Source organism: Pipistrellus kuhlii, unplaced genomic scaffold (assembly GCF_014108245.1).
Source record: "Pipistrellus kuhlii isolate mPipKuh1 unplaced genomic scaffold, mPipKuh1.p scaffold_m20_p_11, whole genome shotgun sequence".
NCBI classification, from domain to species: domain Eukaryota; kingdom Metazoa; phylum Chordata; class Mammalia; order Chiroptera; family Vespertilionidae; genus Pipistrellus; species Pipistrellus kuhlii.
Window position 1 is genome coordinate 20,437,339 of NW_023425416.1, and position 26,071 is coordinate 20,463,409.

Sequence of the window (26,071 nt, forward strand, 5' to 3'; positions counted from 1 at the left end):
GGGAATCGAACAGTCACTTCCTGGTTCACTGAGCCATGGTGGCGGTGGCCAGTGTCTGGGCAGTCTTGGTCATTTTAAGCTGTAATTGGGTTAGGCATGGATGGCCATGTGCCCCAACTCCAGCCAATGAGACACAGGGGAGGTTGGTTGGGACATCCCCCCTGATAAAAGAGACATAGAGATGCCTTTTGCCCTCTGGGCACTGTGATATCTGCAGGGGATGCTTGGGATATAAGAAATTCTTCTGGCTGCTAATGGCAGAAAAGAAAAGAAAGACTGTGGGTTTCAATGGCACGGATGAGCTGTTGAATTACCCACCTGCAAAGTTTTGATTATAATACATGCAATAAGAAAGGGTCTTATTTGTTTTTCAGTTGAATCAGGGAATCCAATTCACTGAGGCCAGAAGTGGACTCCCTAGTTTAACAGTTAATACACAATAGTTAATGCTCAGGTGATGGCCTGCTTTCTGAGCCCTGACCCACTCTGTCTTGCTTTCAGGAGTGGGAGGGGTGGGTGGAGGGTCATAAAGAAAAGTTTCACAAAGAAGTCACATATGACCAGTCTTCCTTCCCAAGAGTGAGGAAGTGTTGGTCTTTCAGACGAAATGGTATCTGCAAAGACTGCAGGCATGGGCTAGCCTATAGTGTGTGCAAAGGAAAGTTGGGGACTGTGAAGAAGTCTACATACTATAAAATGAGGACATCTGCTCTTTTCACCACATCCTCTCCAGGCTTCCCTTTGCTCCTCTGCAAGATGAGAACAGAGGTCTTTCTCACAAGGTGTTGATGAAGCTCGAATAGAACTGAGCACACCAAGTGCTTATAATCGTCTGGATCCACATAAATCCTAGCTGCCATATGCATTTTGCCTTTGTCTGGGGAATGGATCATTTCAAACTAAGAACTGAGGTCCTCTAAACCAGCTCCCACCACATCCTCTCCCCTTCTTTCACTTCCTCCGACCTTACAGCCCAGCTGCAATCTCCCACTCATCTCCCTCTTCCTTCAGACCCTTTTCAGGTTGCCCTTAAGCCAGAAATGATATCTCTACCTAGTCATACCACAGCTTTCTTCTCTTCTTTCATTCCAAACAGTTTTGCCTGATTCAGCAACTTCACTTCTAGGAATTCATCCTCAGAAAATGCCTGGACACACGCCCAGGGGTCCACCTATAAGAATGTTTGTTATAGTGTTGTCTATAATAGCAAAATTATGAACACAACCTAAGTGTCCATCAGGAAGGGATCCATTAAAACAATTATGGCAGAGCAACTTATAAAAGATGAATTAGAGGTATATTTATTGATATTTAAGATGTCCATACTCTACTACTGAGTGAGAAAGATAAAAAACACACACCATCTTTCTATTTACCCCTCAATCTTAGAGAAATGTCTGGAAGGACATTGGATAAAATGTTTTTGGAAGTTGGGTATTTTGTGACATTTATTTGAGTTTTCCTTTGTACTTTCCAATACTGTTTGAATTTTCTATAATCATTATGTAACATGTCTATAATCAGGGGGTAAAAGTTATTTTTATTTTTAAAAGGTAAAAATAGAAACAGAACTGCAGCTAAGATCCACCTTCTTTGGCCAATCTCACCTAAAGTCATGTGTAACAGGATTGAAGAATCTGCACTAGTTCCGCTAACCAGGAACCCCCTTGATGACACCCCACCTCTGTCAGGCCAAGCTCTAATGCCTAGAAAACTCACCTTGAACAAGAATCTCATTCTCAGTCCTCATTGTGCCTCCTCAGCCTCGCAGATCAAGCCCAGTGCTCCCCTTTCCCCCCGTGCACTTGTTCCACTCCACCGAAGCCATTCTAGACGGGGCATGAGTAAAGGCCTGGAAAGGTGCAAACATGTGGCCCATTTCAAAAATGCTGTGGATTTGTCAGGAAGAGCTCAGAGAACATGTGGAGACAAAAGTAGATGAGGCCAGAGTGAAATTAGAAAGGTCCATTTATGTCATGCTATGGAGACTGGTCTTAAACTCACAGGACAGTGGTTCTTACTCATTTTGTGGTCGTAACACCTTCAAACACTAAACTTTTTGGCATCACACTTGAAAGAATTAAAAGATTCATGGATACCTCTAAATAAATTGTAATTGTTTCAACTCACTCCCTACCTGTATCAGTCAAGATGGGCCAGGTTATATTTTGCAATAATGAATAAGCCCAAAGTGCCAGTGGCTTAAAGCAAAGGCTTACTGCTCAGTGATGTTACATGTCCATCATGGATTGGCTGAGGGTTCTATTCTGTAACACTCTCACTCAGAAATCAGGCTGAAGGAGGATCCATTGCCTCAGTTGCCAAGGGAGGAAAAGGGAAAAGTGGTAAACAGCATGCTGGTTATTAGAGCTTCCACCCAGAAATGACACATATCACTTCTCAAAGTTCACTGCCAAAGGAAGACACATGGCTACAACTAATGTCAGAAGAGGTAAGAAAGTTCAATTGATTATGTGCCTAAAGAATAAGAAACTGGGAGTATTTTTAAATCACTAATGACTAACCAAATTAGTATATTAAAAAGGAGAAATGGGAGGATGAAGAAGAGGGTAAGGGAGGGAGATGATATTTATGATCCCTGCTCTTTGCTAAACACTTCAGAAATCTTAATCCTTAAAACAATCCTATGCACTACTTTATTTTCCTTCTTTTACTGCTGAGGAAATGGAGGCACAGAAAAGCTAAGCCACTTGCCCAAAGTCACACAACTAGTAAGAGGTCTGTCCAGAATGTGTTCCTATACACTCTTAAACATCATTATATTACTGAACAATAAAAATGTTGTTTTCTTGGAATTCAGCTGGCTGTCCTTTGCACTGATTTGCTGAGAGAGAACTTTCCTAGCCTCATATTCTTATCTACCCCTGATGGCAACATTTGGGAAATTCTGTTCAATGTGGCATCTCTCTCCAATGCCCATCCACTACACGCAGTATCTCTTATAATATATCCCACCTACATGTTGGACCCGTTAAACACCTCTGCCCTTCAGAACTCACTCAATTCTATAACATGACCACTGGAGGTTCACCTCAATGGTTTGTTTCCTCAAACAACATCAAAAGCAGATTTTTTTTCAAGTTGATCATATGTTGACGGCTCACCTGAAGTTTTGGTGAACAGAAATCACTACTTAGGCAAGGTAGCCACATCCTAGGGACTTGTTATTGTTGTTGGGGTGGAGGGAGTGACTATTTGTATTTTATAAGAAATCCATTCATCCATCACACATTTATCAACCACCTACTACATGCTAGGGCCTAAGGATACAAATTTACAAAAGACCTAATCAGTCCTACCTTTCAGGAAGCGCAGTGACAACTGGGCAACAGATGCTGAAGCCATTTCCCATTTTGGGGTACTGGCTACTTCCCCTCACATCCATGCCTACCACAGTCTGATAAGTCACTGCTCCCCAACCTCTCTGCCCCATGAAACCAAAAATATCTGATAGCAATGTCTTCACATCAGAGGGCTGGGAACTGATATTTGTTTGTTTGTTTGTTTGTTTATGTTAATCCTCTCTTAAGAATATTTTTTCCATTGATTTTTAGAGAGAATAGAAGGGAGGAGGAGACACACAAAGGGAGAAATACCAATGTGAGCGAGATACATCAATTGGTTACCTCCCTTACACATTCTAGCCAGGGCCCAGGATCAAGTCTGCAAACAGGGTACATGCCCTTGACCGGAATTGAACCTGGGACCCTTCAATCTGAGGGCCAATGCTCTATCCACTGAGCCAAACTGGCTGGAGTTGGAATTGATATTTATTAAGCCACATCATAGGCTTGTTGTGAAGATACAAAGATATGTAAAAAGTGCTCTGTAAGTAAGGAGATGATGATGGTAGCAATGAATGCTAACATCTAGAAAGTGCCTACTGTGTGCCAGGCACTGTTCGAAGAAATTGTCTTAAATTTTGTCATTCCTCACAAAAGTTCCCATGTGGTAGAAAATGTTAGTCTCTTGTGATAAATATGAGGAAACAGAGAGCTGACACCACCTACCCAAGATCACACAGACACAATCAGAAAACGATGGTGCCAGTATTATAAGCCAGTAGGCTGGCGCATGCGGGAGATACTGTTGCACACACTTGGGTTATTTTCTATCTACATGTGGATTGAACCATTGTTACTGTTTTTGTTTTCACCTTCTAAAGGACTCTTGATTCTTCAGAACTGGTATTAACTTTGGGGGAAGGGAACTCATTCTTATCTGAAATCATAAACATTCACTTACTCTTTGATTCACTGTTGTTGTACATTGAATTGTGTCCTCTCCAAAAGACATATGGGAGTACCTGTGAAATTGACCTTATTTGTAAATAGGGTCTTTGCAGATGTAATCAGGATGAAGTCAGACTTGATTAGGGTGGGCCCTATTTCAATATGACTGGTGTCCTTATAAGGAGAGAGAAATTTGGAAATAGAGACACACATACAAAGAAGACAGAGGCAGTAATGTAGCTACAAGCTAAGGGGCAGCAAAGATTGCTGGCAACCATCAGAAGTTAGGATGAGGAAAAAAGGATTCTTCCCTGCAGATTTTTGTGAGAGTGTAGACCTTCTGACACCTTGATTTAGGATTACTAGCTTCCATAACTGTGAGAGAATAAATTTCTGTTGTGTTAAGCTCCTAAATTTGTGATAATTTGTTACACAGCCCTAGGAAACTTATACAATTGTGTATTGATCATTTACTATGTTCCAGATTCACTGGTGATGACATTAAATGAAACAGGAATTCAGTACCTAACTGGTTCAGTCTGTTGGATCTGGCTTAGTTATAACTCTGTTCTAGAAAAAGTACTTATTAACCAAGTAATGGTTTGAACAAATTCTAGCTCTGCTCCCTTAAAATGCTGTGTGACCTTGGAGAAGTTGCTTTCCCTCTCTGGGCTGATCTTTCCCCTTTTCTGTGAAATCAAGGAGTTGGCCCAGATACTTCTGAAGGGGTACTTTAACCTTAAAGTTCTATGACTTGCTGGAGAGAGGACAGGTGGGAAGGGGCAGAGACAACATACTTCCATACTCCACCTCACCTCTTCCTTTATGGGTCTCTTGCACGCTGGCCCATTCATTAGTCTCCTGCCCTAATCACCCCAGTGCCAGGTACTAGACAACTAGGGACAGCCCCTCTGTCCCAAACCAAGCGATGCTAAATCTGTAAACCCACCTTCTCCAATCCTTTCTGAAGAAACCAAAATAAAGGCTCCTACCCATGTTTTCCCCTGCTCCCTGTGCCTTGTGACCAACCCCACCCAGTGCCTCCTCCCATGTGCTCCCTCTTCCCCATTGTGTGGTGTCCCTCCTCCTTTACCACTTCCCATCTCTATCTTTTTCTCCCTCCCAGGATTGGCTACATAATTTGTGAGACCCAGTACAGAATAAAAATGTGCCCCACCCCCACCCCTGCCCCCAGCGAAAAATTATTAAGCATTTCAATATGGCAACCAGAGAGCATTAAATCACGTGTGTGGCCCTTCTCAACGCAGGCCCCTGTGTGACAGACTGCACAAGCCACACACTCCTTCCTCCTTCCTATCTTCCTCTAGGTTTTCTTCCACTTCTCAGACCTTTCTAGTCTGATTTTCCAATCCCCAGACCCCTTTTTTGGCTCTCTATTAATGGGTTCAAATTTTTAGATACTATAAAGATTTGATAATTCCACTTCATTGGGGAGGGAGGAAAGGAGACCAATTTGAATTAATGAAAATTTGAGAAATGACACATTACTAAAAAATATAGTTTTATTATTCCCAGATTTATATGGTGACAGTGATGACATAGGAGAAAAGGAAAGGAAGTTAGAGCTTTTTTAAATGTGATTTAACGGAGAAAAGATTTAACATATAATAAGCATATTCTTTATTTGCAAATGGTGCTACTAAAAACCCTCTCCCTTAAGTAGGTTAATATTTCTCTTGTTGGCAATCACTTTGCCAGGTGAAACCTTTTTGCTGCTACAGATGCTGGTAAAATTCTTCTGCAGTGACTCTATACAACAAAATGATTTCCCTGACCTTGCAGGCAATCTTGGGCATAGATCAGGCACTAGAAAATCTTGTCAAAGGGAAATCCAGTACAACAAATTCTCTCTGCTCCCAGCCCACAGAATAGCCCATCTTTAGAGCATCCTTCTGAAATGCCGAGCTCATCGAATGCCATAGCACACTACTCCTGGACTGAATAGTCACTGTCTCCTACTGTTTCAGACATAACTCATGTCTGGTCACAAGTGGATCCAGATCTATTTTGAGTTGGCATCCCCAAACAGTGCACATACCCCACATCTCCAAGACTTAGCAACCTGGGCCTGGAATGCTCTCCCTTTAATCTGCACAGTCTGTCAAAATCCTAACTCATATCTCAAGATCCAGGACGTGGCCTCTGATACGTCCAGGCAGAATCTGTCCCTCCACGGCATATCTATGACAGCATTTGAATTCCTGCTTAAAGGTTGTCTATGTGCCTCTTTGAGAGAGAAAGAGAGTAGCCTTGAGCCCTATCTCTGGTGAGGCAGAGACTCAACTATCTCTGGTGAGGCAGTGCAGCCCAGGAATTAAGTTGCAGAAGGGGCTCCACTAGTAGCCAGATGCACACAGATGGTAAACTAGCTAGCTTCGCAACACTATAAGGATTCAATCAGATGATAACCATAAAGTGCTTAGCACAGAGTCTGGGGGAAAAAACAAGCTCAAAATATTAACAGTTCTCCCTGAACACTGGTGTGGACCAATGAGGTCACAGGATAGCCAGCCATATATCCCAATTTGGTTGAATGGTCCTGGTATAATAGATATATTATATCTATATAATAAAAGCCTAAGAAACTGTTATCATCAATCAACTGCTTGACTAGTTGATGTGATGTGCATAGACCACCAGAGGGCAGGCGCTCAATGCAGGAGCTGCCCCCTGGTGGTCAATGCCCTCCTACAGTGGAGCACCACTCAGCCAGAAGCCAAGCTCATGGCAGGCAAGTGCAGCTGTGGCAGTGGGAGCTTCTCCCACCTCTGCAGCAGCACTACTGAGCAGCAGCAATGGCAGGGGAAGAGGCCAGGATGAGCAGGAGTGGGGCAGCTGCTTTGAGCACTACTACAGCCCTTGGAGAATGTCGAACTGCCCGCCCTCTGTGGGCATTGGGCTGAAACGGGCAGACCAACACCCTCCGAGGTCGTCCTGGATTGCAAGAAGGAGCAGGCCAGGCTGAGGGATCCCACCAGTGCATCAATCCATGCACCGGACCTCTAGTTATTAATAATGCCCTTTCTTATTCTTGACAGTGTCTCAGTTTGGATGACAAATTATATGGTCATCTAGACAGTTGGGAGGAGGTCTATTTTATTTACCCATGTCCCTGGCACGTCAAACAGTGCTTAGCATATATTAAGTACTTAATAAAATTTACCACATGAATGAATGTGTCTTTGGTAGATATGTCATAGCTGCCAGATATGGCCAATATCTCTGTATTTCTAAGCACCTCTTAACTCAGAGAAGGCACAAACCAAGGTTTGATGAATGAATAAATGGATGAGTCCCCCATAACCCCAATCCACACCATCTCCTCTGCTGCCAATAGTGTCTCTGGGGGAAGAAATGACATCTCACAGAGGTAGGAGAAGAGAGGGTCAGATGGATGAGGTGACAATGATGCTCCTCCCAGGGAACTGCATGGGGAGGGGGTCTTTTCCTGGAGCCACAGCAGAGCCTTGTCTTCATTTCCCAAATAGAAATTAGAGATTGGTTTCCCCATTGAAGCAGCAGGAAGCCACAGCTTAAGTTAGCCTGACCAGTGGGCCAGCAGGCTCTTGAGTCTGCTGGAACCCTTGCCTCCACCCCTCCATATACTAGTAGAGCACAGGTGCGCAGGATTTCAACAGGCATTGCCTGCCTCCCAGCAGCCACTGAGCCACAGGGGTGAACCCACATAAATCTAGAAGCCAGAAGCAGAAGAAAAAGGATGGGAAAGATTTATTTCCCTTCCAGGCCCAGAAAGGAAATTCACATGTTGTAGCCAAAAATTTTTGGACGCAGACCATGCACTAGGCATGAATGGTAAGAACTTAGAGAACATTAACTCAGCTATCAGAACATTAATTCAACTCTCTGAGGTAGCTACCCTCACTTTACACATGGAGAAAGTGAATCAGAGAGGGGAAATGACTCGTCAGAGGTCACAGAGATAGTAAGAGACAGAGTGTCCTCAGAGCCATATCCCCAGGTGTAGGAACCAAACAGAAGTCTTCTCCATCACTCCCAACCCATTATAATGAGAAAGCCCAGTTCTTGCTCCTCTCGGGCTGGCTGTGTGACCTTGACTCTGGCGAACTCTCTCTGAGCCTCATTTCCCTTTTCCAAGGCTAATGATGTTCTAGGAGGCCAAGGCACCCCCAAAGGCCAGGGAATCCCTTCCTCCTGAGACTACAGGAGGCTTCAGGGTGACCAAGCCCCGAGTGAGTCCAGATGTCCAGGAACATATCAAATCCATCATGGGGCCTGGGGCTGGATACCAGCCTGAGCCCACTTTCTGAAGGAGCCTTTAAAGCAGAGCTGAAAATTTAAGCTGCGGATCTGAGAGCCAAAGGGAGTGTGGGGCTTCAGAGCTTTGTGCCACTAGGTGAGGGACTCCCCCAAGAACAACCCTCCCCCACCTGCATTGTGATTAGAGAAGAGCTATGGGCAGGGTGAAGGGCTTAAGGAAAAGACCAAGCTGAAGATGTGGAGAGCACCGGGTAGAGGGTACACCAGCACACATTTGGGACTCGGGGAAGACACCTTTGGAGAGAGAAGCCCCCAACCCAGGGTCACAGTCCACAGCTCTAGTCATGTTCCTGACCTGCATGAATCAGGGCCTGGATAAAGGGGGGTAGGGGGCGCAATACTGGGGAGAGACCAGGCAGAGAAGTCAAGCCGACTGGGAAAGAGAAAATTAGGAGGGTTCTAGCACCCTGGATGCCCCCCAGTTCAAGGCTGCTCCTAGCCAGAAAGTTTGCGCGCTGAGCGTCCCCTCCCAGCGTTTACAGGCGCCGGGTCCGCAGGCGCCCGCGCCGGGTCCGCAGGCGCCCACCCCGGCCCGCGTCATCCGCCGCCTGGTGCCCGCTCAAGGTCACTGCTGACAAGGCGCCTGCCTGACTGCGCGGGGCAAGGGGGACCCAGGACGCGCACCGGCGTAGGCTGGAGCTCTGGCCCTCAGGGATTCCCGGGGCTGAGGACCTAGGGAAAGGAAGCCGGGGAGCGGGGAGGAGGCCCAGAGTTCGGACCTGACGCCCCTGCCTCACCTGCGCCGGCTCCGCGAGCGAGATGCTGCCGCTGCCGCCGCCACTGGTGCGCGCCCGGCCCGGCCCGGCCCCGCTGCGGCTGCGATCCTCCGCCGCCGCGGCTGCCCGCGCTCGCCTCTCCGCGGCCCCTCCGCCGCCCGCCTGCCTTCCTCCCTCCTCCGCCGCCGCTGCCGCCGCTGCACTGCGCTCCGCCCGCCTCCCTCCCCTCCCCGCTCCCTCCTCCCTGCGCACTACCCCTTTGCCCTCCCCAAACTCTGCATGGAGAGCGCCCTACAGAACTGGAGTGCGTTGTCCAGCCCGCTCCCTCCACTAACGTACTTGCGGGGCTGCAGGCAGAGGGGAGGGATCTCTGGCCTCTCCTGGGTTTCTTCTCCAGGAACCTCTACGGGAACCTGCCTCTTATCCCACTCCAACCCCCTTCCCAATCAGCCCTGCCCTTGGAAACACCTCCCCCCACTTTTTCCCCTGGTTCAAGGTGCCCCAGCCCCATCCACCCAACACAACTGGAACCCCTGTGGCTATGGTCACACAGTATGGGGTGAATTGAGGTGTGGAGCCGGGATATGGGAAGACATAGCTTTGGTGGACTGATACTGAGAAAGGATGGGGGTAGGGCAGGGGTACCTGTTGGCTCCTGGCCTCTGGCCTCTAACCTGGCTTACAGCCTAGGGCCTGGAGAAGCCCAGGACAGAGTCTCAGCCTGAGAAGAAAAGCAAAAAGCCCAGGTACAAACGTAAGCACCTCCCCAAAGCAGGTCTCCCCTCCTTGGCACAGGTCCCAGGTCGCTGAAAAGCCTTGCTCCACCAGGAAGCCGGGCCATCTGACTCCCAGCGCCTTGGTCTGCTCCATGCTATCAATTAATCATGCCTGCTTTATTTATTTATTGGCTTTATAAAAAGCCAAATGCACTGCTCTGCTGGCAGGAGGAGAAGAAGAAGGGCCTCCATGGAGGGGGGGGGGGTGGGCAGGAGGGGTTGATGATGGGAATCCCCCTTCCCAGGCCTTGGTTTGGTGAATGAGGAGCCTGGGGGAACACTGGGCTCTGGGTGTCTGGATCACCTGCCTCTTTGAAATGACTGGGATCTTGCCAGTATTCATGAAGCCAAAATTCATCATGGCCTGTGCTCTGCAACTCTGGGATGGGGCAGAGGATATTCACTCTTGGGGGCTTATGCTTAGAAAAAAGAGGGGGAGCCTGGAGGTCAGTGATCAGAAGGACATCCAACAGGTGTGAGAGGAAGTATCTCCAGGCTCTTCTTGGCTCAGAGCACTCCATTCTCACTGCTCCACACCTGGCTTGGCAGGTGACTCTGCAACTCCTGCTGTGGCCCTGTCCTCTCTCCTAGGTGCCCAGAGGACATCTCTCTATGGATGCTCCACCCACCCACATGTCTTCCCACCTCCCCCATCCCAGCTAATGACACTGCAGTGCCTCCAGATGGCCAGCTCCAGGCACTCCCATCACCAAGTTCTTACTGATGTCCCCTCTGGCCCACAGTCCCCTGCCCTCTGTTGAAGGGCTCTTCTCCAGGCATCTAACACCTCTCTCCTGGCTTCTCAGTGTCATCCTCTCTACTTCATCCCACTGCCACACTAGCCTTCATAAAGCCAGAAGCATATCATGTCCCCTCCTGTTCTAAAACCTTTCATAGCTCCCTACTACCCTCAGAAGTATAATACTATAGTTTCAGGGCCTTTCATGCTCTTGCCCCTTTCCCATCTTAGTTCACAATGCCTCTTTTGGATATACATTTATCACTCTACCATGTTTGTCTCTCATCTGTTCCTTGGATGAAAATCCTTTTCTCCCTCTTTCAGTCAGTCTCAGCCCAGTCATGGTGCCAAGGTTTAGCTTTAGTTACTACCACATTTCCCCCAAAATAAGACAGTGTCTTATATTAATTTTTCTCCCAAAGTTACGCTAGATCTTATTTTCAGGGGATGTCTTATCTTTCCATGTGCTAGGTCTTATTTTCGGGGTAACACAGTATCTCTTTTATGAAACCTTCAGAAACCAGCAGGCAAGTTGAAAAGGCAAAAAGAATGTGTGTGAAAAGTTGTAAAACATGAGACAACACAGTGCAAAAATGAATGACACACAAAAGTCACAGTGACAAAACTCATCAGCTATGTGACCTTAGACATGCCCTTGGTCTCTCTGAACCTATCAGTTCATCTGGTAAAAGGGTGAAAAATTCTATAGCCTCCTTGAGGATAAGCACTCAACAAATAGCTCTAGTTACTCTTGAGCACCTACTGTGTGCTAAGGTTCTAGGACTTGCAAAGATGATCTGGTAAGGTCTGCAAACTCAAATGCCTATAAGTACCTGGCAATACTGAGGAGGGCTGGAATAACTGATGGCTTTCTTCCCTGGAATCTACCAATAAGAAAAAGCAATAATGTATGTGAGGTGACAAATAGCAGCTGACACTGGCTCGGTTTGGGAAGGTGATAAGGTGCGGTGGGGACTGTGACATTGACCCTGTTATAGCAACTACTTAGGTCCACTTTAATGTGGCCAAGAAGGGATAACAGCCTAGCTTGCCAGTGTCCGTCCTTCCTTCCTTCCTTCCTTCCTTCCTTCCTTCCTTCCTTCCTTTTTCAAGAGAAGCCTGACATCTAAATTTTATGTGAATATTCTTAATCTTTAAATGTTATCAACTAATTTTTAAAAATTTAGAGCTCTGAGAGGACCAAACAATATAGCTCTGGTAGATCTCTGGCCAGCAGGTTGGCAGCTTATGACCTTTGGGTTAGAAGGAGAAAATCAATGTTATCTATTTACACACACACACACACACACCCCCTTCTCTCTCTGGCAGAATGTGGTCAGAAACACAAAGGATCATGGGAATGAAGTGGAAGTAGTACTTCAGTATACTGATAGAAGTGTGTGTGTGTGTGTGTGTGTGTTTGTGTTTGTGTGTGTGTGTGTGGTGTGTATGTGATGGGGTGGGGGGTGGGGATGGGGAGGTGGAATCAGCTGAGGCATTGGGATCAGAACCAGAGTGGAAGGCCAACTGCTACACATGGGAACTTAGACAAGCTACCTGTCCACCATGAGTCTCAGTTTCCTCATCTGATAATGGGCAGGGGAGGGTGAGGAATTACTCAGATGTGGTCAAGTTTATGTGAGGTGATGGGGGTGTGAAGTGAGGACACTGATCATTCAGAAGCACACTTGGGAGTGAGGGAGCTGGAACAACCTGGACATACAGGAGAAGTCCCACTCCACTAAAAACAGGGCCCTCATGAACTTGAAGACTTATTAAAAGATGTAACTGGCAGCAAATTATGAGGGGAAACAGCCTCTTTCCTCTGGGGGAAGAGAAAGAACATATGAGGAAGTGACTGGCCAGCTAGTGAGCATGTCATCTCTGAGTTCATAAGAAGAGAAAGAAGCATGGGTCCCTGCTGGCCTGTTAGAGGGGCAGGGGTCCGAAATGGCCAACAGCAAAACTGGGAATGATGGTGTCAGCTCAGGGCCTGTGAAGGTCCCTCAAAAGTATTTTTGATGGCATGGGAATAAAGCTGACTTTACTTTCCAATTCTCTACAATGACCATGTTTTACTATTTAGTCAGTCAAAGTCATTAAATGCATACACTCAAAAAGATCATCCTACATCAAAATCAATCAATGAGCAAGGTGTTCATCAGATGGAAGCCACCTTGAAAACAATATTCCTAAACTATATTACCTCATACCTGGAGAACATGTTAGCAGAATCTGTAAAGAGATTCCTGAGGCTGACTCATCTCCAGAGATGGAATCTCCAAAGAGAGGAGGTTGGAATGTGTATTTGATACCTATTCCACCCATCCCCATCCAATGATCTAGAAAGTTGGGATGACTCTGAGCTGAGTAGGGAATAAAGGAAAGAACAAGCCAGATGCCTTCCAGTGAGGGACTCTCAATGCAGCCAGGAAAACCCAACTCTCCCAAAACAAGGCAGCCAGACACACTTGAGACCAAAAGTGCAACCAGTGGAGACTTAACGGGGATTTTTCCTCAGGGGAGGATGCATGCAGAGAGCAGAACAGTCTACCTATATATACTAGTATATTTCAGGCCCTGTTAGACTCTTACACAATAACAATGCTACCATGCTTAACTTGTGCAGTTTTAAAATTTAAATGAGAAGGAAAAATACCAAGTGCTGAGGCAGCACAGGGGAGGAACAATTAATCCTCTAAGTGAGGAAGACTTCAGGGGTGGAATTTTAGCTTCGTTTTGAAGCAAGTGTACAAATAATAGGTACAAGAGCTAAACTCTATAAGTGTTGATGACTTGTCTTAGTATTTTTAAAAAAGATTTTAATTGATCTCTAGAGAGAAAGGAACAAAGAGGAGAGAGGAGAGAGGAGAGAGGAGAGAGGAGAGAGGAGAGAGAGAGGAGAGAGAGAGAAAGGAGAGAGAGAAAGAGAGAGAGAGAGAGAGAGAGAGAGAGAGAGAGAGAGAGAGAGAGAGAGAGAGATATTTCAGAGTGGAACATTCATCAGCTGCCTCCTACACGCCGAGATTGAGCCCACAACCCGCACATGTGCCCTGACAGTGAATTGAACCAGCAACCTTTTGGTGCACAGGACATTGCCCAACCACCTGAGCCACATCAGCCAGGGATATTCTTAGTATTTTAAATATGCTGATTTCATCCTCCCAACATTTCTATAAGGCAGGTGTTTATTAGCAGATGCTACTGATGCCCCCCCTGCCCTCTACCTGGCAGGTACACCCAACTTCTGACTCCGTGAGTATGGCTTCTCCCACCTGCCCCTCTCTGCAGATATTGTCTTTGGTTGGTGGGAACCCCTAAGTAGCAATAACCTCTATGGAGCAACTCATCCTCCAGCTCCCCTGGGATCAGGCTGAGGGTGGACTTCTTCAGAAACCACATCTTTCTTGAGTTCCTTCTCCCTCTTTCTCCTATAGATTTCTCCAGAGAGTACTCCCTCAATTAAATTCCATGAACCAGAATGCCCATTTCAGGCTCTATTTCTGGGGAATCAGACCTCAGGTCATTTTGTGGTTGAGCAAATGAAGGCATGAACAGTGAAGACACTGATGGAGAGAGGAACCGCAAGCCAGCTACTGTTTCTCCACCCCTAGGAAGATGCCTCAAGAGGAGGAGGAAGCAGGAGCAAGGGCATTTCAGGGAAAGACAACAGAGATGGGGAATGAGAAGCAGAGGTGAGGGATCTGATGTGGCTGGAGTATGGGTGTGTGAAGTGCGACATGGAATGAGAGGCAAGAAGGAAGATGACCATAGATGGTCTTGGGTCCCAGGCAGAGAATTCACCCATTCATTTATTTGACATGTGTGTACCTATAGTGAGCCAGGCCTTAGCACGGTGTGAAGGATTTGAAGATGAGTGTGTACAAATTCTTTTCCTTTGAAAGGGCTGGTGGGATGGGAAGACTCCATTGCAGAGTCTTAAGGACAGAGTAGACAACAAAGGCAGGACAACGTGTCCTTGTTGTCTTACTGACAACAACCTCAGGTTTGCACAGACCTAGGTGCTAAGGAAAGCAAAAGTGGCAATTTTCGCTGGGTTCTGTAATAAGAGTAGGTAGGCACAGAGCCCCTCCTTGAAATAAAAGGAGGGAAGATAGAAATAAGGAAAATGTGTTCAACTCCATTTCTCCATGAAAGATTATGATTCTTGGGCTGAACATCCACCAACATGGTGAGGAGAAACAAAACAGATGCTTCCATGGGCTGTGTTTATCTAGATGAAATTCATCCTGGACCAAGAGCCTGTTCTGTCCTGTGGTTCTGCAGATGCAATCCTTCAGCCTCAGATGGGAGGTCGCCGTCTCACTTGGAAGCAAGTGTTTGATGGAAAATGCTGTGGATTCAAATTGACTGTGGATTTAATATATGCCAGGGTGGCTGCTGTAAAAAACGAATGCAGTTGGAGGCAGGAAACCCTGACACACCAGGAACTGTGGAGAATGCAGGGGAGAGAGTGGATGGTTTCCAGGCCCTGCCTATGGACTAAGATATATTCTGTGAAACTAGGGAGAGTAGAATAGGGCCACCCAGAGATCATACTGTAGCCCTGACAAGGATGCCTTCCCACAGAGGGAGGCTGAATCCCTTCACTGAGTCAGAAGGGGCACCAAGTAATCTCTGGGGCTTTCTCCAGCTTGGACCTAAAGGGATCTAAACCAGACCTTGAAGTATATTAGGACCCCAACTAGTGAGAGGAAGAGTGTGTAGGTTGGGAGAACAGCAGAGCTGAGGGAGAGAGGAGGAATGACTTTTTGCCTATAAATATGTGGTTTTAAAATGTCATCTTAGGAGAAAATACAGCAACCTTTGGATGGTGTGATTCTGAATGGCATCTGAAAAAGGTACTGGCTAGTGCCCCACTACTTGCCCTCGGCAAAAACATGCCACAGTTTGCCTGAGAATTTCTGTCTGACTTGGAAACCTCCCAGAGCAAACCAGACCTGCTGGAGAGGTATTGCCCTGGGAGCAGCCCTCAACAAGCAACTGGTAGTGTGCAAGCTCTCCAGCCCCACATCCCTCAGGCAGAACTCCAAACCTGCTTGTCTACACCAGCTCCCAGATGACTCTGTGGGAATCAGCTCTAGTTGTCATAGATAATCATTAAGTACCTACTGTGTGCTAGACACTATTCTAGGTTCTACAGACAGAGAAGGGGGCAAAGACTAAATTTCTGAGTTCTTGAAGTTTATATTAGTGAGGAAATAGATTCTAAATAAACATATATCAGGCAGTGATAGAAAGTCAAGCAAAACAAACAAACAAACAAACAAATAAATCTATCTGCCTGGCTTATTTCACTTAGCAAAATGCTCTTCATCTCTATCCATGTTGTTGCAAATGATAAGAACTCCCTTTTTACCACAGCATTCCATTGTGTAGATGTACCACAATTTTTAAAAATATATATTTTATTGATTTTTAACAGAGAGAAAGGGAGAGAGATAGAGAGCTAGAATCGTCGATGAGAGAGAAACATCGACCAGCTGCCTCTTGCACACCCCCTACTGGGGATGTGCCTGCAACCAAGGTACATGTCCTTGACCGGAATCAAACCTGGGACCTTTCAGTCCGCAGACCGACGCTCTACCACTGAGCCAAACCGGCTTTGGCTGTACCACAATTTTTTAATCCACTCATCTGCTGATGGGTATTTAGGCTGTTTCCAAATCTTAGCTATGGTGAATTGTGTTGCTATGAACATAGAGGTGCAAATATCCTTTCTGATTTGTGTTTCTAGTTTCTTGGGATATATTCCTAGAAGTGGGATCACTGGGTCAAATGGGAGTTTCATTTTTAGATTTTTTGAGAAAACTCCATATGGTTCTCCACAACGGCTGTACCAATCTGCCTAATCAATGGGCACAGACAACTGGAGGGTGGGGGTATGAGTGGGGAATGGAGGGTAATGGGAGAATAAGGACACATATGTAATACCTTAATCAATAAAGAAATAAACAAATAAAACTAAAAATATGAATCTGGATAAAGAATGACTGAGGTTATTTTAAATGTTAGTAATTAAATGAGATAATTCATACCAAGTGTTAAGTGTATTGCATGGAACACAATAAACATTTAATAAATATTTGCTAATAAAATCTTGCAATCATCCTCATCACACTTTCTCCCCTACCTAACCCTGACATTTGCTTATTGATTCAGTTGTGAAATATATATTTGTCCGTCCTCAATGCTTGGTGCTGAAGATGCTTTGATGAGCAAAACAAATATTATCTTGACTTTTCTTAACTCATAGTGTGGTGGTGGAGAATAACAAATAAAAACAAATATTGTTATATATGTGCATCCTGAAATAAGTCCTTGGAAGGGGAAATTGTGAGCACTGTGAAGGAAGGAATGCAAGTAGGTTTGTACAGTCACAAAGGCTCCTCTGATGAGGGGATGCTTGGACTGAAGACTAAAGCAGAGTTAATAATGTGCAGAGGTAAAAAAAAATATATATATTCAGGAAAGAGGGATGAGCATGAGCAAAGGTCCTGGGGTGGAGAAGGAGCAAGAAGAGAGGAAGATTCAGAAAGAAGTGTGGTTAGAGCAGAGAGAGCAAGGCAGGTTGTGGGCAGGAAAAGGTAGGTAGGGACTATATCATGCCAGGCCATTTTACCATTTGTTAAACACCAATCAAAATGCCAGTCTCTGTTTTAAGCACTTTATAAGTTTTATCTCCTTAAGCCTCAAGCAACTTTTTGAGGTGAGTGCCTTTACTGTACATTTTGTACTCAAAGAATCTGAGGCTCAGAGAAGCAAAATGACTTGCCAAAGTCACCTGGTCAGTGGCGAAGCCAGCATTTGACTCCAGATCTCTCTGATTCCACTGCCAAACTAAAATAGTAAACTCTATCTTTATCTTAAAAGCAACATGGAACAGTGATTCAAGATATTTATGTCGAGGGAAACTGGGTTTCTAAAGGTATCCAGGACTTTTCTACTATTTCTTGCAATTGCATGCCAATCTACAATTATGTCAAAAATAAAGAGTTTAAATAATTAACAAAAAGTAATAAGGAGCCCTTGAGAATTACTAAGCAAGAAGATGATCTGATCAGAATGGTATTTTGTAAAGATCTCAAGCAATGAGGAGAAACTGAGATGATGCAGACAAGAGATGGTGCTGGCTTGGATCCCCCATGCAGCAGTGGAGGTGATGGAAAATACAGGGAATAAGGAAATGTTTGGGAACTAGCCATAGGAGGGACAGGGAGAGGACAGTAAGGCTGGTGAAAGGCCAAAGAACCACGTCCCAATTCTCAGCTCTGTGTCTGGCTTCCTGGGAATCTGGAGTATTGTCACATCCCTGCAGTCAGTGATGTCATGGACAAAATGAGAGGATGAAGTGGCCTAGACAGGTTTAAGGTCCACGTTAGCTTGAGAAAATGTCACACTGCGCTACCAGCTGCATCAGAAATCCAGAAAGACCACACAGTGCACACCCCATCATATTCAATGCTCTACTGGTCTTATTTTTCTGTGTCCATGCAGGCTCCTTGCTGAAAACGAATGTCTGAGACAGATAGAAGCACCTGGCACAGGGTCCGCTATGAGGATAGTTTGTTAAATGCTGGTCAGCCCCAAAAAGTGGCCTGATGTGTAAGAAGAGCTGATAGTCAGGAACTGGCCCAGACTTGTAAAAATATCTCTAGGGTCAACAGAAAAAGTTTTTTTCCATTGCAGAGTCTTCAGGGCAGAGTAGACAACAAAGGCAGGGCAAAGTGTCCTTGTTGTCTTACTGACAAAAGAAAGAACAATAAGACTCCAACACCACTCTCTCTGCAAAAGGAAGGAACCTCCCAGTGGACATGAAACAGTGAGGTCAATGGGCCGTGAAGTCCAGGAGAGGAGAGGGGAGGCCAGTCCCTGAGGCCTCTTGAGCATCCAGGGTCTAAAGTGGAGCACTCAGTCCTGAAAATGCCCACGTTCTCTGCAGAGCCACAGGCTGGGTCCTGAGACATCTGGAAAGACTCTGGGAGAAATGCCAGAAGGTTGGAGGCAGAGAAGTTATAGCTTCATTTTCAAACGCAGAAACATGTGACACCTGGGAATCCAGAGCCCTGTGTGCTTGAAGGTTAACACTGTGACGAGCGAGATGAATGTGATGCTGGTGGCCTGCCCTGTGCCAGGCCCCACCCCAAGCACTTTGTGGTCACAGTCATAAACAGCAAGGCCCTGTTTTAAAGGAGCTTTCAGTAGGTTGGGGGTCAGAGACATACTGTGCATTCAGAGCAGAGGGGGAAGCTGGTTTTATTTGTTTAAGGATATCTTGGAAAGTATCATAGGGGAGGTGGATTTAAATCATATTTATACCATAAAACTTAACCATTAAACCAGTTTGGTACTGGCACATAAAGAGATAGGCATACAAATGGAAGAGATTAGTCCAGAAATAAGCTCAAATCTGTACAGGAGGTTAGTACGTGATAAAGGTTGGTATGTGATAAAGGCAATATCTCACATCAGTGGGGAAAGAAATGCACTTACTAATAAATGAGGTTGAGATGAATGGGTAGTCCTTTGGAAAAAGAGATGGTTGGTTGGATCCATACACCACACCATATACTACTCAGTGGATTAAGTAGATAAAATTCTGATTTAGTAGCAAAAACATAAATTCTTAAAGTATCAAAATAAAACTGATACATTTTAAATTTCTATGTGGGAAAACAAAAACATGAGTAAAATTACAAGAGGCAAATGACAAATTGGGAAAAAGGTGTATCTTATATCACAGACAGGGTAATTACTGCAATATACAAAGAGCTTCTAGAAATCAAGATAAAAAAGACCAGAAACAGCAACATAATAAATATGGGCTAACGACATGAACAGGCAGTTTCCCCTAAAATAAATCCAAAAGGCTCTTAAATACATGAAAAAGCTGTTTTGTCCCACTCTTAAGATAAATGTAATTTAAAAGTAAATTGGTAATTCACTCAAAAGTCTGTCAGTGAATCTTGGGGAATAGGTACTCTCAATATAATTCTATGACGGGAGATTTGCAATAATTGTCAAAAATAACAAATGCAGCTATTCTCTGGCCCAGCAATCCCATTTGTAGAAAGTTGTTCTACAAATACAGCAGCCCACACATGCAACATTATTCCTGTAGCATTGTCCAGAACAACAAAGGCTGGAATGACCCCAAATGTCTATCAGCTGGAGCTATGGTAAGTCAGATGGAACATTTACACAATGGAATACTCTGCAGCTGTATAAAGAATGAGGAAGCTCTGTATATGGTGATTGGGAAACAGCTCCAGGCTATATTGTGAAATATTTTTAAAAAGCAGATGCAAAACAGTTTGTATCAGCATATGCAGCATTCTATCTTTTAAAACATTTTTAAATTTTTTTTTGAAATTTTTCAAATTTTATTGAGATATGATTTGTCTTTTATAAGGTTCAACTGTGACAATTCAATGGCTTTTTGTATTATATATCTACAGAGTTGTGCAACCATCACTGTAATCTAATTTTATAACATTTTCAACATCCCCAAAAGAAGCCTTATTACTCTACCTTTTGCATAAGAAGGGGGTGACAAGAAAATAGATACACATATACGTACATTCATATACTATATATATACTCACACACAAAGACATGTCCACACACATACAACACATACTTGCATAAACTCTAGAAGGGTACATGAGAAACACTAACACAAGTATGATTGGGAATCATAGAGTTGTGTGATGTAGTTGGAGCTGAGAGTGCAAGGGAAGGGCTGGTGAGAAATGAACTGGGACAAGCCAAATGGGACCAGAGTGTTTAAGGCTTTAAATACCAGGCTAGCGAGTTTGGATTGTATCTCATAAAGTCTGGCATTGTCCAACAGAACTTTCAGTGACGAGGCAACTATTCTATATTTGTGCTGCTCAATATGGCACCACATGTGACTGTTGAGCACTTGAGATGTGGCTCACGTGACCAAGGAAGTGCATTTTAAATTTTATTTAATTTTAATAACTTAGATCTAAGTAGCACCTGTGGTTAGTGGCTACTGTATTGAACAGCACAGCGCAGATTCTGGGAAGTATTGGAAAGTTTTACAGGTGGGGAATGATGCAGTTTGATTTCAGTTTGAAGGAGTTTGTGAAGGATGGAGACAGCAGAGAAGTACTATCACAAGATCATACAGAGAGTGGGGACCCTGACCCAGAGGAGGGGCCCAAGGCTAAATAGGAAGGGATGTATTGGAGAAACTTGTAGAAGGGGAAGTAGATAAAATGATGGATAATGAGGGTGAGGGAAGTGAGAGGAGGACTCTATAGTTCTAGCTGGAGTAGCAAAAGGGTGGTGGGAACATGAATGGAGGGCCCCAGGGTGGGGGGGAGGAGGGGAACAGGCATGGGTGGGGCCACTAATAAGCTCACAGTGGGTCTCACAACCTCAGAACAACCGAGGGCATTTACATTTAGAACATAACCTCAGAGCAGAGGAGGCCGCCAAGGTCTGGCCGCTGCCCACCTCTCCTGGCTCATCTTCTCCCACTTTCCCAGCTTCAGCTAGCACCACTCATGCTGGCCTCCCCTCTAACCCAACACACCAAACTCCCTCCCACCTCAGGGCTTTTGCAGAATAGCATGGCATGCCATCAAAGTAAGAACTGAACTTCCTCAGAAAGAACCCCCACGGATGAGAGACCAATGTAAGCACCCTATCTGCCAGTGAAAAGTGGTGGCGGAAGAGAGAACCAGGCTGTGATACTAAACTGCCCGGTGTTCAATGCCTGGCTGTGCCTCTGACCAGCTGTGCGAGCCTGAATCTTTGTTTTCTCTTTTGAAAAATGGTGGTTGTAATACCTGTTTTCATTGTTAGGAGTAGAGATAATGAATATAAAAGACTAGGACTACAGTAAATGTTTTCTATCAGAAAATCCTATGACTTGTGAGACTTTAGCCCTCAAATTATACAAAAAATGTAGTAGAGGCCTGTGGGGCAGGGTAAATATATTCTGCCTAGAAATGACAGGTCACAGTCAGAGATGATGATGATGATAATAAAATAACAACAACAATACCAATGGCAATTTTATAGTATTTATGTGCTATACTGTTTTAAGCGATTTGCTTTTATCGGCTCATTTATTCTTCACAATAGCCAAATGAGATAGATTCTATTTCACAGATGAGGAAACTGAGACAGAGAGAGGTTGAGAAACTTGCCCAACACCACAGCCTGTAAGCAACTAGCCTAACGATGCTCTCAGCCACGACTTTCTCCTAGTCCTCAGGAAATATAGCCATCATGTAGAAGGCCCACCTCCGCCCCTGAGACAAAGAACTGGATCCTAAAGGGGTTTGATTCAGTCATTCTGTTTGGCTCTATGTTTATCAGGTGAGAACAGGGGTACCAGGCAGGTGACTGGAGCAGAAACATGGGATAGATTCAGAAGTATCCAAGATCCCAGGCTTCAGAGTAGGATGGCCTGGTTTGTGGGCAAGCTACCTCCCTTCTGAGCCTCAGTTTCCACATCTGTAGGAAAGGGGATATTATGCTCACCTTGCAGGACAGTAAAAATACTAAGCATGCTTCATATAGGCCAAGTTCCTATGGCAGGATGGTGGGGTGTGTGGAGACAGGCGAAGGAGTTAGGGAGGAATTTGGAATGGGGCCAGAGCCCAAGCACAAGCACAGAGTCCCTCACCTCTGTGTCTACCTGGGACTAAGCCAGAGGCTGAGGCCCCACCCTCCTTGGGAATGGGGTGGGGGGAGAGAAACCTCATTAGGAGGAGAAATGCAAAATTTACCAATGCCCTGATTATGACTACATAAAATTATGTATACATGTGGAGGAGATGAAAAGGATAGAGAATGAAAACACTTTTGTGTTTTGTCTTGTCTTATTTTTTCCTTTAATGCCATTTTAGCATTTGAAGGAAAGTAAATCAGAAGAGAATGAATTGTTATAGTCTCTGTCCTCTGGCTTCCTTTTGTACTTTCTGCCAAATATGGGCATCTTCCTTCAGACTGTGTAATGCAGCACTGCTTCCTCAACATGAGAATTGCCAGGACCAAATCCTGTATTTCTACCAACTTGCATGAGGAAATCTGAAGGTAACAGGGAGTCATGGATGGGCTTAAGTAGCTGTCACTTGGTCAAAGTGGTCTTAAGGTTTGCTGAGAGCAAATGAAGACCTGTTAACAATACTGAACCCTCTTATTAAAGGTAGTTTGTTGAATACTAAAGCTGTCTTTCTCTCTCTCTCTCTCTCTCTCTCTCTCTCTCTCTCTCTCTCTCTCTCTCTCTCTCTCTTTTCTTTTGTTTTTCTTCCTACTGTTTCTATTTATTATCCCCTCTGGGATTCCAATAGACCAAAAAATAAGTTGACAAGGAAAAAATGAGTTCTGAATAATGAGTTCTCTGTAGGGTAAGGAAATGTTCATTTAAAAAAAAAAAAATGACCTAAAAGCATGATGAGACAGTCCTCATTTCTCAAAGATGAGGCAAAATCTAAATGACTCCCTTGAGTGTCCAAGGGACTTTTGTGAGAGGCAGTCAATAAATCGAGTCACATTTATAAGGCATCTCCTGTCTTCACCTCTCTTTACAAAAGTAGCTGTTTTTCTAAGTTCAGTGCTGGCAGCACATGTATTTCTTTGGCTTTTACATGTGCTGACTTTTACATCTGACTTTTACATCCTTTCTCCCTGCCCATGTTCCCACATATTCTCAGCCTCGTCCCCCTGCCCCCCTCTTCTTTGTCTTGAAGTCCCTTGACCATTTGTGCTCATAGAACATCCAGACCACAGTGGAGAAGGCACTGGGGTTGGAGTTAAAAAGCAAGCCATGGTTGAATGATGGTTTTGCTACTTGGTAGATGTGAACTTAGATAAGTGGTTGACTAGATTCAGCTTCAGTTTCCTCATCCATTACGTGGAGTTATTAATTTCTGCCTCTCTGCAGTGTTGGGAAAAGGGCTTGAAGGGAAAGCTGGAAAAGCCCCTAATGCAGTACCTGGCACACACAGCTACTCAGTAAGTCAGGTTGGGCTTATCCAGGACCTTCTCCTGGACAAGCCTTAGTTCTATGTGGCATAGTATGTAGGGTGCTCCAGATAGTTCAGGGGCTCGCCTGCATTTGCTAGCTCCCCTAGACATTGATTTGGGGCTGCATGAATACTCTGGCTGATGGATTGTGAGCCAAGGGGATGTGTGCATTACTAGGCTGACACAGATAAGAGCTGATGCACTCCTCCTTTTCCCTCTGTGCCATGGAGATTTGGGGGCAACAAGTGCAGATTACAGATCCAGGAAGACCTTGAGTCACTGGATGGAGAAGAGACTTTGCATGAACAAGAAATATACCTTTTTAATATCAAGCCCCTGAGATTTCAAAAGTCTGTCTGTTCCATTAATTCTTAGTAAATCAAGTGACAAACATTTATTGAGCAGTTATATATACCAATGTCTATCATTAAGTCTCTATCTACCTACCTACCTACCTGCCTACCTATCAATCATCTATACAAGGATTGCACCAGGTGCCTAGGATACAGAAGTGATCAAGCTGTGTACAGCACAACTGTGTGCACTGCGGTGGTAGATGAAGCAGGGTCTAACTTGCCCTGGAAAAATCCTACTGTTACAGTGGTTTAGGTCTAGTCAAGTGTGAAAAACAGTGAACCAGACTAAAGGGAGAAACAAAAGGCAAGTATGTGCACAGGGGTCTAGTTGTTCCAAGATTTTGAGGTGATGACTACAGCAAATTTTACTCAAAGAAGAACATATAGATCTCACCATGCAAATTTTACTCAAGACACAATCTACAAACAAACCCAGAAGCTTCATGCCTGCCAGGTGCTTGCTTCTTAGTTTCCATGTGAGAGTGATGTCTCCATTTTACAAGTTAGGAAGCCAATACCCAGAGAAGTCATACAACTAGTTGAAGAGAATGTTAAGACCAAGTCCATGTCTCTTATTTCTAACTTAGGCTTCTTTCCAGTTAATCAGGAAGGAAACAAAACCTCACACCCACCTGAATAGAGGAGACCAGTCCTGCCCCCAACACTGTAGCATCCTGTTTACACAAAGGAGCACCCAACCCTAAATTTAGCAAAGAGAGCTGCATCTCTGCCTCGCCTCATGTTCCAAAGTGCTGAGGATGTTCCAAGCATCCTGGAGGCACTGAGATGTAAGGTACTATTTGCAGCCTGAATACATTAATCATTTAAAGGCTCAGATCCAGTTTGGAGAATGGCTGGGTGTCCACTCATCCATCCTCACAAAGCACTCCCCAGATCAATGTTTGCCTCCAAGTCAAAATAAAAAACACAGCCGGCCCTACCAGGCAGGCCATTACTGGGAGCAGATAAAGTGAAAGGATTTGGAGATCTCAGATTCTGGATAGAGGGCTAGCTTGCTTTGATAATGCCTGATAATAGTATGCTGTATGCACCAAGCATTCAGAGTATACAACACACCTTCACACACATTATCTTACAAAAATCCTTCCAGCAACCCTGTGAGAGAAGAGTCACATCAGCTCCATGTGCAGATGAGGTTCAGAGTGACTCATACAGACACACAGCTAGTCAGTGGTGCAGTCACAGAAAATGGAGTTAGTGCTCCCTTGGCTGCTCTTCCTGCAGAACTATGCTCCTATTATCTTCAGGTTGGCCATAGAAGGGTTCAACATGGCTCCCCCTGCACCTGCCTCTATTGTCCTCACTCATGGTTGGGTGTGACATTGTGACATGTCCTGCACATAGGGAAGGGTTGTTGATGTACATTACATGTATTTGTGGATCAATCTATCTGTCCTTCATGACATAGAGCCATAAGCTATTAGGGGACATGGCCCATAAGGAAGTGATCTCATTCTACCCTGCTCTTCCCAACTTCCTCCATGTGAGCCATGAAATCCCTTGGGACTGTGTTTTGGAGAGAATGGTGGGGAAAGATGGTTTGGGGTGAAATGCAGGGGCCCTGGCCAGAGGAGCCAGTGGGCAGGTGATGGGCAAGGAGGGACACACTGGTTCCAGTATGTCGTGGAAAGATCTCTCTGGTTGCATTGCAGGGGCTAGAATGGAAGATATGAGAATGCAGGAGATGCTGTGTGAAGCTGGGACATTCAACCAGGTGATCTGTCCTGGAGGATGGAGGGTCAACAGGCTGTAGGCAGGTGCTAGAGAAAGGACTCAGCCCAGCTAAGCAAAGATCCAGGGTTTACAGACAAGTTTAATGGCATCACTCTTGCTGGGTGCAAGACAGCTTTGCCTGGAGGTC

The 26,071-nt window shown here is 45.0% G+C and overlaps 1 protein-coding gene across 9 annotated transcripts in view; it reads right to left on the bottom strand.

Moving 5' to 3' along the window:
* Nucleotides 1-9,466, bottom strand: part of ATP2B2 (ATPase plasma membrane Ca2+ transporting 2) — a 363,792-nt gene extending 354,326 nt beyond the window's left edge. For all 9 annotated transcript variants that reach the window (XM_036431068.2, XM_036431062.2, XM_045579174.1 and 6 more), the window contains exon 1: nt 9,311-9,466. The gene's annotated coding sequence lies outside the window, so the exon portion shown is untranslated. The remainder of the gene's footprint in view (nt 1-9,310) is intronic.
* Nucleotides 9,467-26,071: the final 16,605 nt, after the last annotated feature.